At 45.6% G+C, this 14,003-nt stretch overlaps 1 long non-coding RNA gene across 2 annotated transcripts in view; it reads right to left on the reverse strand.

Moving 5' to 3' along the window:
- Positions 1-4,462: 4,462 nt before the first annotated feature.
- Positions 4,463-14,003, reverse strand: part of LOC101749104 — a 53,053-nt gene continuing 43,512 nt past the window's right edge. The window contains exon 14 of one of the 2 annotated variants that reach the window (XR_005841213.2): positions 4,463-13,054. This is a non-coding gene — a long non-coding RNA (uncharacterized LOC101749104). Of the gene's footprint in view, positions 13,058-14,003 lie in introns of both variants that reach the window. The other variant, XR_005841215.2, reaches the window with a different exon arrangement.

Below are 14,003 nucleotides of genomic sequence, written 5' to 3' on the forward strand. Positions count from 1 at the left end.
CTAAAAGGGAACGTGTTCAAAGGTCACCAGCCTTCAGTGCCACCAAGGCACAGCAGAAGCACTCCGTGCTCAGCTCAGTGCCAGAAATGAGTTAACAACCTTACTGTATTTTGGCCAAAATGACACTTTCCCAACTGGAACCCAGGGGACAGTACTATCTCCTGCCCAGCCCAGCCACCACCAGGTAAGCCCATGGGGTAAGGAAGTGTCAAGGCCACCCCTAGCAGACACAATGGAGGCAGTAAGGAGCAAAGATGGACGTAACACAACCAGAGCCCTGCTCAACAGAAGAAGGAGGCCAAGGACCTGAGTCTAAATACAGCCCTGGGGCCCAGGCAAGGCTCTTCAGGGTGATTAGGGCCTGTGGGCGCATGCAGTGACAGCTGCACTGACTTATCTGCATGTCCTTCGGCCACTATCTTCCACTATCTTAGTGCTTGAAGAACATGTATTTTGCTTCTGGTATCTCTCTGGAGGTTGAAAGTTTTTCTTTGTGTCATCATACGAAGGAGGAATTGAGTCCCTGAGACACAGACGTCTTAAGCAGGATTTTTCTGTTCTTTGTTCATCTCAGGTGAAGGAAATACACTGGTTTATGGGCACCACTACCTTGATGTCAGCTCACTGGGGAAAGGGCCAGCCTGACCTTTTGGCTCAGACTGATGTGGGATTATAGGATTCCTGCAGGATTCCTTGATCTGAGCAAACCTGCTTGGATTTTGTTCTTCGTATCTTTATCCCCTCCTGGAAGAATCTGAAATTCCTTTTTTCTTTAAACTATGTGCTACAAGTCCTCACCAAACCCATGGCCTTTTCCATGTGTGGACGTGGCTTTTGCCATGCTGTGAAGGACACAGCAAAGGCAGCTGCAGAGAGATGATGAGAAGCCCAATCAGACCTGCTCCATCCAACCTGCAAAAGCAGGCTTTTGTAGCCTGTTCTCAATCTGGATCCGGTGGCTTTGGCTATAGGTGGCCTTTCTCAGACAGGCACTGTGTGCTAACAGTGGGGTGGGGTAGAGCAGGAGAGGCTGTCTGTAGGGTCAACAGTGATGCACGGCAATGCAAGAACATATGCAACTTCTGGACATCCACTGGTGATGGAAAAGAAGCCTAAGGGTGCTCTTAATTGTCAATGTATTGGGGGTGGATGAGTGCCTGCTGCAAGGTTATCATCACCTGGGTTTGGAGTCTGTTTCTTGAATGGCACTACTTGACTCATCCCAATTTGTTACACCTCCATCAGATCAAAGTGAACTGAATGACTGAAAAACGCCCATGAAGCACAGCTGGGATCGGCAGCTGTAGCCTTTGTGGAGAAGAATAAATATCTCAGAAGTGTTTTGTTTTTCTATCATCTGAAGACTTTTTCATAAGTAAGTAACCAAGGAGCAGGCAGAATTATAAAACTGAAGCAACAAAATATCCGGGAGATGTGTTCATGTTTACATTGTGTGCATTAAAATATATAATAAGGCTTTATGAAACAGGCTGTATTTCTCCTCTAGACATTCCTGACGTGTAATAGGGCTCATTTGAATTGGAAAGCAGAAAAGTCTTGGAATCGCTCTAGACATGATCTTGGGGATTTTCCAGTAAATTCGGTTTATTTTGGACTTTGCATGTGGGCCCAACTGAGCCTTGGAAGATGCAGGAGAAATTCTGGAGCCCCTGTGATGGATTTTTAGCTCTGTTGAACAAGTGGGAGCCTGAAACTGTTGTAGTTATAGCATGAGATTCACTTCAGCATTACATCTGGATGCATTAATGAAGATCATACTCTGGCTCTGTCCCTGAATGTTTTATTTTGGGTTGGTTGGTTTGTTTTTTGTTTTGTTTTGTTTTTTTTTTTGAATGGAGATGAGAGGCAAAGATAGCATTATGGTTCTTCATTTCCATTGCACCCCAACGGCATCTATCTAAAAATAAAAAATAAAAAGAGGAAAAAAAGGAAAATCCAGCAAAATATTTTCCCCTCCTTTAATTTTCTGAAGTTTCTCATTTCAGTGACTTCAGCTCTTGGACCACATGAGGAAAGAAAGAAGACAATCTTCCACTGTCCATTAAAACTTTGAACAGCAGACAGATGCATTTTTCTACTTAATTTCTACAAAAGAAGGATGCTTTCTCAGCTTCATAGCAGTGCCTTTTCACTGCCATAGGACAGGGCTTTTTCTTCAATATTGTTAAATATAAAGAGATGGGCATGTGTGTGACTCCTGCATGGTGGGAGCTCAGGGCCTGAAGGGCCTCATGAGACTGCTTCATTTATTTTCCTGCCCTGGAGCAGGATCAGTCCTCCCTGCATCAGCCCTGACAGGTCTCAGCTACACGCATCTTCAGCCAGTCTGCAGGGAACCACATGGAAATTCAATGAAGTACACCAGGATCCAACAACAAGCAGTTATTCATTTGAAAGTGTGGTTATTGTTGGGCAGGACTGCTCCTTAGGAAATAGTCTTTCTTAAAAGTGATGCTGAGAGCAGGAGATCAAACTGTCCATTGCTCGACCTGAATGGGCAACAGGGAGAAGGTTTTGGAGAATCACTGCATCCTGGTTGGCATGGGAAAGAAGCTGGGTACAGAAGTGGTAAGTGGCTGCTTTTGTCTTAATTTCTTTTTTTTTTTCCACCCCTCCAGTTAGCTGCAGAGCTTCTCCTCCCCTTTGCTTAGACAAAGAACTTTGGCACTGAAGGCTGACGAAGGTCGACAAGCACATCCATCACCACGGACTGAAAGACAAGGGATCAACTCACTCCTTAAAGTTCATTTTCCTTTGCTGGACGTGCTTTTCAATTATTCTTGACCACCTGAGGTTTACTTTGGCAGCCAGTTTGGGTGGCTTCCCCCTTTGCCATGGTCAACCCAAAAGTCCTTCTGCTGCCCCTATGGCCTCGCTTGGAGGCACCTTCGAGCTCCTCACCAGTGCCTTTGCATAGATGTAGTTGCTTTTCCTGCAGGGTGGCAGTTAGAGAGCTGGATCTGACAGCCGGGTGTCTGAAGATCTGAATATACTGCCATGGTTAAAAACCAATGTAATTATGCAAAATGAGGCTCTGTGCATGCCTGGCAGTGCACGCGGGTGTGCAGATGTACCGAACGCGGCAGCTTCACCCAAAACGCAGCTGCTTCTTTTTTTTTTTTTTTTTAAAGATAGTGAAAAATTCCTCCTGCCAAAGAAACGCTCACGGAGCGCTAGCGGAAGGTGGAATCTGAGCAGAAATCAAAGTTCAACCAGACTGCACAGATTGGATCCTCAGTTGGTATAAATCGCTGCCTCCAGCAGGTCTGACAAACTGTGGGGCCTGGAGCACCTTCCCCAGAGGCTGCTGTGCCTCCTGTGCTGCGGCTCAGAAGATGCTGGGACACCCCAGCCCCTCTCCTCCAGCTCAGTGTGATGCCAGACCGGACCCAAAAGACCATTCTGACTTCCTGATGGCCGATTCAGATGCACATCTTTATTGGAAAGTTTCCCAGGTTCAATAAAGATGAGATATTCAGAGGCAGGGATGAAGTCCCAGCCCCTCGAGGGTTTGTGGTATCTATGCATGGTGTTGAGGAGGACCAGGATTTCAAGCTGTATTTCAAGAGGGTGAATTACTATCTCATTACTTCCACATCCAAACAACATAGCATAGAGTAACGCACAACATCCAGAAAACAAATCTTAGGAGATATTGACCATAAACAAAAGTGAAATAAATACTTATTTTCCATTAAGCAAGCAGACAGTCCATAAGCATGCAGCCAGTCGAGACAGCACAAATGTCAATGAACTTACCATGGCCATTTATTGCCCTGCTGCTCGTCCTCTATCCAAACATCCCCAGCTCTCTGCCCACATGGGACTCTTCCTCCAGCTTCTTCTTGGACATGAACATAGCACATTTGAGATTCTCTGGCCACAGAATAGCTGTACAGGAATTTCACTTTATTTTTTAACGTGAGCAACTCTACAAAGCAAACCTGGCCTGTCCTGACGCCTGTAAAAAGGGAGCAAACCTAGGAGAGGTAGGGCTGCATCCTCATCATGCAAAAAAAACCCTTTCCACCAGTTGGGATCCTGCTCTGCACTGCTGTGCTCTACCTCTGCCAGCCCTTCTGCTGCTTTAGCGCAGCACTTTGCTCTGCAAATGTGTCTGGAGAGCTTCTAAAAGCATAAGCAAATATTTGTAGATCTTTTTGTCCTCCCTTATATGATTAGTCTTTATTTGGAAACGCGTTCAGCATCCAGAATGCCAAGGGTTATCAAACAACTCCATCCAGATTCATATACTGTTTTTGTACTGCACTTTCTCCAAAAGGTCTCCAGGTGCTGCTGTGCATCATGTGGGGCAGGAAGCATCAACTTGCCCTCTCACAGATACACCTAAGGTCAGAGCAAGTTGGTATGTGAAACAAGACAGCCCAAAATCCCAGTGCCAGACTCCAGAATGCATTAATGCAAAATTAATGGATATACATCACTGTGAAACAGCATTTAATTAAAAGTGCTACATGAGCTAATAAATACAATACAACAATAGAAAGCACATGATTTTGATGGCCAAATGCTCCTCTAGTGTCAACAGTTGCCAGTAGAGTATTTGGCTTTCCAACTCCAAATAAGCGCAATTAAAGAGACAGATAATGAACTGACAGCTCATCTTCTGAGACTGGACTGTTCTCACCTAGATATGACCAAAACACAATCAATTTAGATATTACGTACTTTAGGATGAACATAAGATAAGGAAGGGGAACGCAAATGGAAGAAGATAGGAGATAACAGTAAATGCCAATGGGTAAATATAAGAATTAAGATATTGCTTTTTGTGAATGTTTTATGTAAAACTTAAATATTCCCTTGTTTATGAAATATTTTCAGCAACGAGCAGTGAAGGCCTGAGTTCTTACTCCAGACAGAAGATAAAGAGGTGTCCCCAGCCAGAAAACAACAGGCTCTGAATGAGGGAGCAGGATTCCCAGCCAAGGGGGGATACTAATGGAAAACCTGCACAGAACGCCATCCCCAGCTACTGCCCTGCATGGAGCCATGGGACGTGGGATGCATGGAAGAGGAAGCTGGTAACTTATCGTTTCATGCTGCCTGAGCATCAGCAAAGGCCCATAAGGGCAGGGGGAGCTCTCTGCCCTGTGCCTCCATTTGCTTTCTGCAGGTCCGTGCTCTCCTACACTTCTCCTCCAGCAGCACCTGAGCATGCCTGCTGCAAACAAAACCAGGAGGCAGCATTTACAGTAACACATCTCCATTACTATGAATGCATGGAGGGGACACATCTGGAGTAGATTCAAAACAGGAAAATCCTCAAAAGAAGTTTCAGATCCCAGCCCTAAAGCAAGGTGGAATCGTAGAATCACAGAATCATAGAATGGCCTGGGTTGAAAAGGACCACAGTGCTCATCCAGTTCCAACCCCCTGCTATGTGCAGGGTTGCCAACCTCCACACCAGGCTGCCCAGAGCCACATCCAGTCTGGCCTTGAATGCCTCCAGGGATGGGGCATCCACAGCCTCCTTGGGCAACCTGTTCAGTGCGTCACCACCCTCTGGGTGAAAAACTTCCTCCTAATATCCAACCTAAACCTCGCCTGCCTCAGTTTAAAACCATTCCCCCTTGTCCTATCACTATCCATCCTTGTGGACCTTCTCAATGGACAGATTGCTGGGTTGTTCTCTGCTAGGATGAGTAAAACAATTTCCCTTTGTGTTCTTTCTCTGAAGTATTCTCCTGACCAAAGCAGCTGCAGAAATTTTCTGCAGACACCCTCAGCCCAAATCCATACAGTCTGGCAGCACTCTGAGCAGCTCATGGTGAGATGCAGCGTGGGGCTCACTGACCTGCATGGGGCTGAAAGGTGGCTGGAGAATGAAGGATGGGAGTACTTGTAAAGACTGCTCTTATTATCAATTGTAAGGGTTCCATAAAATTGCCCTCAAAAGAGGGATGTGACTAAGGCTAGCCTGGTAAACAAATCAATTCAATATCAAGTTATTACATTAAAAACAAAAAAACAGCAAGAAAAAACAACAATAATAGAAACAAATAGATTAAGTAACCTTCAGCTGAACCAGCTCTTTGTCAGTCTGTTTTCCATTTACCAAAAAATAACAAAATCCATCAGTAAAGCTTGTTCACACATTTCTACTCCAGATATCAATTTCAGCCCAAAGATCAACTCCTGACAGTTAATTAGGTGAATTGAGGTGAGAGATGTTTCTGCTGATGGAAAAGTTGCAGGGAGAGAAAATAACGCCACGATTTGCCAGTGCAGATGGAGGCTGTGCAACGTGTGGGAGGTGTAGGCAGCCCCAGAGTGCAGCGCTGGGTGAGGGCACACAACTGGCAGCAGCTGGGAGCATCGGTGCTGCTGGGCTCCACCTGCTGCAGGGGGAAATGCAAAGGTTCTTGCTTTCAGGCAACATCAATGGTGATGATTGTTGAACCTCAGCTCCTGAGGCTGGAGTAGGATATTCTTCCACATATAGCTGTGCTCTGCTGTGCCCTCCCTCCTTCCCTGGGGAGGCAGGGGGAGCACCGTGTACACGGCACAGGGTCATCATCCCCAGGGCACAGGTGGGGAAATTAAAAGACATCGTTGCAGGCCGAAGTTGGCACAGCAGCAAACGGCAGCAGGAATAGAAACCGTCTGTTTGCAAAAGCTCAGAAAGCAAACACTGCTTCTGAATATCCTGATGCTTGGGGATTTCATTCCAGCAAATGTCTATGAATATCTTTTTATTTTAATGAATAACGTCTCCTTTCTCATTTTAGTGAACAGTTCCAGAGGTGATTATCATGCATTTGTATTATTTATAGAAAACTAGTGAATATGGAGAAAACAGCAAGATTACCATAAACCAAATTCCATTTTCCTACAAATATGGAAACTACCCAGTGTCTGATTCAGAATACATAAGAATGATTGGGCCTCAGCTAGAAAAGTAAAAAACGGAATTCTTTAGCTTGAGTCCACATCTTTGCTCCTGGTTTCATACCTGCACGAGTGATAAATGCGACCTTCCTGAAGGAGGGATTTGGTCAGGACTTGGTTAAGAAGAACCTGAGAAAATCCTTGTTGAATCAGGAAGAAACACAGCTGCGTCAGCTGATGGAGCTTCTCCATGCAGCTGGGATTCCAATTCAGCTCCAGTGTTCACCCCTTAGCTCAAAAGAAGTTCTCAAGGACCATCAGCAGTCAGCAAAGCCCCTTGAAAAACATCAAAGATAAGGTCCAGTTTGCTGACATGACCTCGGTCAGTGAATATTTTGCATCCTGGTGTTATTGGCACCACTCTTCTGGAGCTGACATCCCATGTTTCAGTTGGTATCTGCCTGAGCATAAAGGCAACCGGAGTCCAGCTCCATCCCTGAACATGCAGTGGAATTCTCTGATGGCACAGTCATTTGTAAACACAAATTATCTTGACTCTGTATATGCTTTTCAGGTATAACTACAGGACAACTTTGCCAGAAATCAGGCCCAGCAGTTCCATCTGCAAAGTAGTTGCTGGTGGCTTGATGTGTGGGGGAAAAGTAAAGCTAAAAGGTGGCTTAAAATCACAGAAAAACAAACGAACAAGTGACCATAAAATGCTGCAGACGGGAGTCTGTTAAGTCCTAAGATTCAACTCTGCCTAGAAATCCCAAACTGACTTAAAATGGAGGATCACATCCTAATCTCATATAATTAATGTCTGTCATCTTGCTGGAAACTGCCAGATTATCAGTAGTTCATCTTTTGTGTTTCCAGGAGAAACTCATTACTCAGTGAGTGAAACATTAGGAAATTATTTACAATTATGCTGCCGAGAGCAGTTGGCTAATTCCATCTACTAATTAGCACCACTTGCATAAGTATAGGTAGAGCACTATAAATAATAGCAGCAATGTGTGCCATGCTGGCGCTGCTCTCTGGGTCTTCGCTGCAGCAGAGGAAGCTACCCCCTCTGGTGGCCTTTTAATGGGATCTTACTCAATCCATGGGAAAAGCTCCTACAAGTTGTTCTTTGCCTAGGGTGGAGGGAGCTGCAGTGATGTGCAGAGCGTTGGATTCCTCTGGATCCATTCTGCAGGGGGGAACCTTGGCTTAAACACCAGTCGATGCTTCCCAGTCTGCTCCGACACTGCTGGGAGGAAAGTATTTCTGTATGAGGCCTTAGGGGAAGCAGAGCAAATAGGAGAGGGGTAAAAATTAGCTATGACCTGGAAGTTGTTGTGCAGGTTCCAGGCAGGAGCTACAGATGTGCTGAGAGGCCATTGGTTTGTTCCTCTGGTGGCTGAAGTCTCCTTAACCCAGCCAACCTCTGAATCAGGATGGAGCGCACAGCTGCACTGCACATCCCCTTTGCGCCGCAGTCTCCAGCAGCAGAGGCTGCATTTCACATTCAGTAGTGAATTTGAAAAAAAAAAACACCAAAAGAATGAAACAAAAACCTAAAAAAATCCCATGCCTGAGGGCAGGAATCTGTCTCCCGGCCAGCTGGATCAATTAACCAAAGGCAGGGGAATTTATCCTGTTTGCACAGCACATGTGCATAGGTAACCCTCATTTGGGTGAGACCTGAGCAAATCGATGCCACCTGTAGTTTTTTAAATCTGACCTCTGCACACCCACAGTCATGTTATTCTACGTCTTCACTTGCATTCTCCATCCACCTCCATTAATTTCACTCCTCCCTGCTCAGTAACCTGGATTTAGCAGGGATTCACCTTACCCCACAGCCCAGTCTGTTCCTTGGATATCTGGGGAGTGACTAGAGATGTGCATTGATATGTGAATTATTAAGAAAAATCAATTAGCTCTATTTTAAAGAAAGATTTGGAAGGACCTTCCTTAGGAAAGCATTCCTGACTGAGGGCCTCCCATGGACAAATGCAGGTCCTGTGTTCCTGTGGACAGAACTCATCCCCTCAGCTGCCATACAGTCAGGCATTTTCCCAGCAAGCTTGTCCTTCATGAGCATCTGATGCCTAGAAATGCAGAATGCAGAATCCTTCTTTGGATCAGGGCTGATGAATCAGCACCTGCTTGGGAAAAAAAGATTAATGCACACTTGAGTTGTAACCAAAGAATCACAGAATGCTTTAGGTTGGAAGAGACCTCAAAGATCACCCAGTTGCCCCCCAGCAGCTCAGTCTGCCCAGGGCCCAGCCGTGGCCTCAGGCACCTCCAGGGATGGGCAACCACAGCTCTGAGCAGCAGTGCCAGCACTGCACCGCCCTCTGAGCAAAGCATTTCCTCCTCACATCTAACCTAAATCTCCCCTCTTTTAGTCTAAAGCCATTCCTCCTTCTCCTATTACCATCAGGCCAAACAAGCCTGCAATGCCAACGTGTGCACTGACAAAATCTTCTTAAGGTTTTGTAACGTGCAGAAATGAACAGCTGCCATCTTAAAGCACTTCAAATATTAGTGACATAATAAAACACTAATTTCTGTTGTTTCATATGCCTTTCAGTTTGTACACTTGGCCACAGCCAGAATTTTCTGACTAAGTACATGGAATTGGCCAACAAATTCGGCTAAACAGTCTCAGATGTTGGAGTCCTTATTACAGCGTTCCCAGCATCAACTGCCTGGAACTGTTTAATAAGATGGAATTGCAGTTTGAATGACACATATAATCAAAATTCTCATTTGTTTTCAGAAGGAAAAAATCCATCTGATCTCCAGCAGAAGAGAATGGAAGCGGTTTTTGAGGCAGGCGGACCATGCTGAAGTATCAATTTAGATGCAATTTGAAATATAGGATTTGCCTTAATGGATCATCAGGTCTTAATATAGAGGGAAAATGGAAGTATAAGAAGGGCTATTGAATGTGAAGGAAAGGCTATTATTAAAAAGCAACAAAAAATCAGGGAGGGAAAATAAAATATATTTCTGTGGCTGTAAGTAGAAACAATTACTGCATACTGTAGGGTATTTCAGAACCCTTCGGTCACTTGCTATATCCAGAGCATTTTCCTGCTGCAGCAGGAATGTTCCCTGTAGCTCATGATCCAATTTTCCAGGCAGTTTTTCAATGACCCATGCAAGACATCAAAATACTCCCTACATGAATACTGCACCGCTCCAATCTGCAAGAGGAAATCATATAATTTTCATTACAGGGGAAAGCATCCATCCAAGATACCTTTCTTGAAGAAGCAGCCAAAAGGAATAGTTTCTTTTGCAGCTATTTTAAAGCATATAACATCAATTGTTTCCCTCTCAGTACCTTCTCTTTTCTTCCACAGTATCATTCTCCAAGGAAAGATGGTTTCTTCTTCCAGCACTGCAATGCCTGTGTTTGGGGTTTTTTTTTATTTGCTGCCTGCTCGTTCTCTCTGATGGTTTTCATCAAATATGTTCTTTAGGAAAAACATACACTGACAAAGCATACGCCTCTCCCTCCCCACATACTTGTTTAGTTCACTTGCCTGTTAAAATGATGAGTTGTTCAGCACAGACATGGATTTTCTTTCCCTCAGACCCACAGAAGCCATGAGAAGAGCACAGCCAAGCACTTAGAGCCCTTCATTCCTCACTGCAGCCTCAACACTTGACCCAGAGCTCATGAGCACCCAGTGGCTGACATTGCATTGACATTATAGGGTACAGCATACAGGGCTGTGTGTGTGCCCTTGTACTCACTGGCCTTGCTCATATCCCTTTCTTGTTGTGTCATCCAGCTATCAGAAAGACACCTCCATTCCATTCACTTCCTACAATTCATTTCCTACCATTCCTTACAGGGAAGGTGCCCAGAACCCCTGGACTCTTCAGGATGACCTTTCACCTTGTGGAGCATTTTCCTGATTTGGTATAAGAGCACGTTTCCTGACAGCTCCCACTTCTTCAGCCATCTCCATCCCAAATGTCCCACAGTCCACCAGCTCACACGGCCATCAGGCCCTAGTATAGCTGTTGCAGGAATCGCCTTGTTACAGATAGCACAACCAAGTATCTGTACCTTGAACACAATGTGTGCAGCAAACCACCCCACACCCCTCAGGCCCCAGCACTGGCTGTGTGCAGTCCAGAAGTTTCCAACAGAGGCAGCAAAGTTTTTGCTGAGAGCCCCCAGGACCAATGCCCAGCCAGTGGGAAGCAGCTCCATGTGCATGCAGCCGTGCTCGCATTCTGTCCTGGTAAATCAAAGGCAGAAACAACTCCAGTTTGATCCTGCTCACGGCCTTCCCCTTGGGTCAACAGATATCAAGACTTGCTTTGTTGAGCATCTGCGAAGAAAGCCTGGGCTTTGAAAGTTACCTTGATATACATGGCTGCAGACACATGCACATTCAGTTGTTTGCTTTGCAAATTTTGAAGTCATCGCAACACTTTTTATATGTCAAATTCAAAGGGCAAAAGTTTTCCGCTGTTTTATTTTTATTCCCTCTTATTTGATTTTGTATTTCCAGCATGGCGCAAATCACAGGCTTACACCAGGATGTAAGGCACAAAAGCACTGCCTCATTACACACACAAATGTTTGGGATTAAAATTATAGGCTAGTGGCATACATAAGAGGCGGATTATAATTAGTATCTAGATGCATGATTGATGAATCACAACAGAGCATTACATACCATTAGCCTTACACTACATACAGGGTCAAACACCAATGATCCCAGCAACGCCATTGAGCTTAAGGGTTGCAGGACTTGGTACCCCTTGGAATGACCCAGAGCTAACACGTGTCCCTGCTGCTGGACTTTCCCAGAAAGCAAAGGCAGTGTTTATGAAGGCTGCTCCAGAGCACAGAGCACACAAAGGTTTGTCTCCGGCTGCTGAATATCAGGAGGGGTGAAGCAGAGAGAAAGCAGGGGACAAAGCTGAAAAGGAATGAGGAATGGGAATGGAAAATCACCATTTCTTGAGCCGAAATTTGAAATTTGAAGTCTGAAATTTGATTTGGATTGAAGGTGGAAATGAAAACTTCAGAGATTTTTCTGGGAAGGAAAGGGCAAGAGATGGGAAGGCAGGCAGGAACACTTCCCCACCTCCCTGGGCCATGGGCGGCCAGCACTGAGCTGGGACCGCCCGTCTCACCAAGCTGAGCCGGTTCCCCAAGGCCCCTCTCCTCACAAGCCAATTTCCAGCGCAAGTTGCTGAATTTCAGAAGTGGAATGTGAGTGGCTTGTGCCATGTGATGACGATGAGGAGATCTAGCACCAAAAGACGTCCCTGCACAGGGTCTCCAGATGATCTTAGTGATCTTTTCCAACATCAATGATTCTGTGATTGTCTCTCATGCCCATGTGAGCCCACTCAGCTGAGCACACGAGTGCAGCTCAGTGTCACAGCAAGCCTTGCGCACTGCTGCTGCTTCTCAGTGTATTTCTCAGCTGACTGAATAGTTAAGAAGATGCAAATGCAGTTTCAATGCATAATTTCCTTTCTGAATGCACGCTGCCCCCCAACACTTAGTCTGCATTTCAAAGCACGGCACACATACCCATGTATATACACATAGTCACGCGTCCTCATGAGACACACGCACATATGAGCGAACATTTCAATTACAAAACCACCCTGCATCTCATCTACAGTAATTCTGCCCTGCAGGGAGACACATGGGCTGACAGTGAGAGGATTGTGAAGGTGATTGAGCTTTGAGACGTATTGTTGCTCTGCTCAATAGTGCTGATTGGCAGCGGTGATTAAATGACTCAAGCAAGGGGAAGTGCCATTCAGAGGCTGACCAAACGGATCAGGGATGCAATCAGTTTAAGCATCTGAGGATAAGAGCTGGTTTCTTTGTGCTGCTGTGGAAGCCAGGTGTCTGTACATGGCTGGTGAGGTCAGGGTAGGAGGATCAGGATGGCTGATCCTTTTGAAGTTAATCCATCTGGTGACATCATGGGAAAACCCAGGTGCTCTGTCACTACATCCTAAGCATCAAACTCAACCAACCTTGGAAGGCCAGACACTTCCAACGCTGACTTTGTGGTAATTCCCTTCACTGCCACAGTGTGCAGGAGATGGGCCTCAGGGCTCCTACTGCCCAGCTCACATTCTGGTTTCTCGTAGGTGTTCTCTGATACCCTGCAGTGCTGGAAGTGCCCAACTGCTGGGAAGAAAAGAGGGATATTGAAATAAAACATTAAAAAATGCCCTCCTGAGCACTGAACCACAGAATCACACGCTCATACCGCAAGTGTACTTCATTTTAGGATGCTCCTCTGGGTCATACATGGAGGCACCTGAACCCTCTTTACTGGTATGGAATAACTGCATATGTCATGTGTGAGGGATTAGGTGTCCTGACAGTACTTCACACCAAGCTCTGAGACAAGACCTGCAGCTACAGCCACATCTCAGAGCTGGCTGCACTCTAAATCATTTCCCAGTCTCCCTTTCCTTTCCTGGGCAGCCTGCTGGTGGATTAACATAACACATACATCCATGAACACCTCAGCATGAGCCAGCATTCACAGACTGGTAGGGGAAGCACTTCGTGTCCTGTGGCCATACAGAAATCCCACAGTGGTTAAAGGAGGAAGGCCGGACTGCCTTTTCCCTTGCAGCCTGGCTTTGTGTTCGCTCTGCTGAAGACATCAGTCCTCCATGTCTGGTGGCCACTTACAACATCCCATTCTGGAAATCCTCATTCCCCTGTACCAGCAGCTGTGACATGGACCCTGTGGGTCCTACCTTCTGCATCTCTACCCACCAGATTCCAAAGCAACCCCACAAGGGTTCAAACAAGACCTTTTCAAGCTCAGCTGGAGCACTGGAGAGTGCTTCAAGGACTTCCATGGGCACAGACAAATCTGTTGGTTAGCTTGAAGCCTACAGACAGGCACAGATGGGACTCCCATTGGCAAGGGAGGCAAATAAGATGAAAAACTGAAGGAGGAATTATTTTTAAAAATCACATTATATGCAAAGATATACATATTTGTATGCATCTGCGTGCATTCTTGATCACCCTTTTTAAAGTTGTCAGAAGTTCAAATATCTGTCCTTTTTTCTGTTATTGAGAGGAGGGTGAGATTGCCATCATCAGTGACAAC

Source organism: Gallus gallus, chromosome 20 (genome assembly GCF_016699485.2).
Source record: "Gallus gallus isolate bGalGal1 chromosome 20, bGalGal1.mat.broiler.GRCg7b, whole genome shotgun sequence".
Lineage (NCBI taxonomy): Eukaryota > Metazoa > Chordata > Aves > Galliformes > Phasianidae > Gallus > Gallus gallus.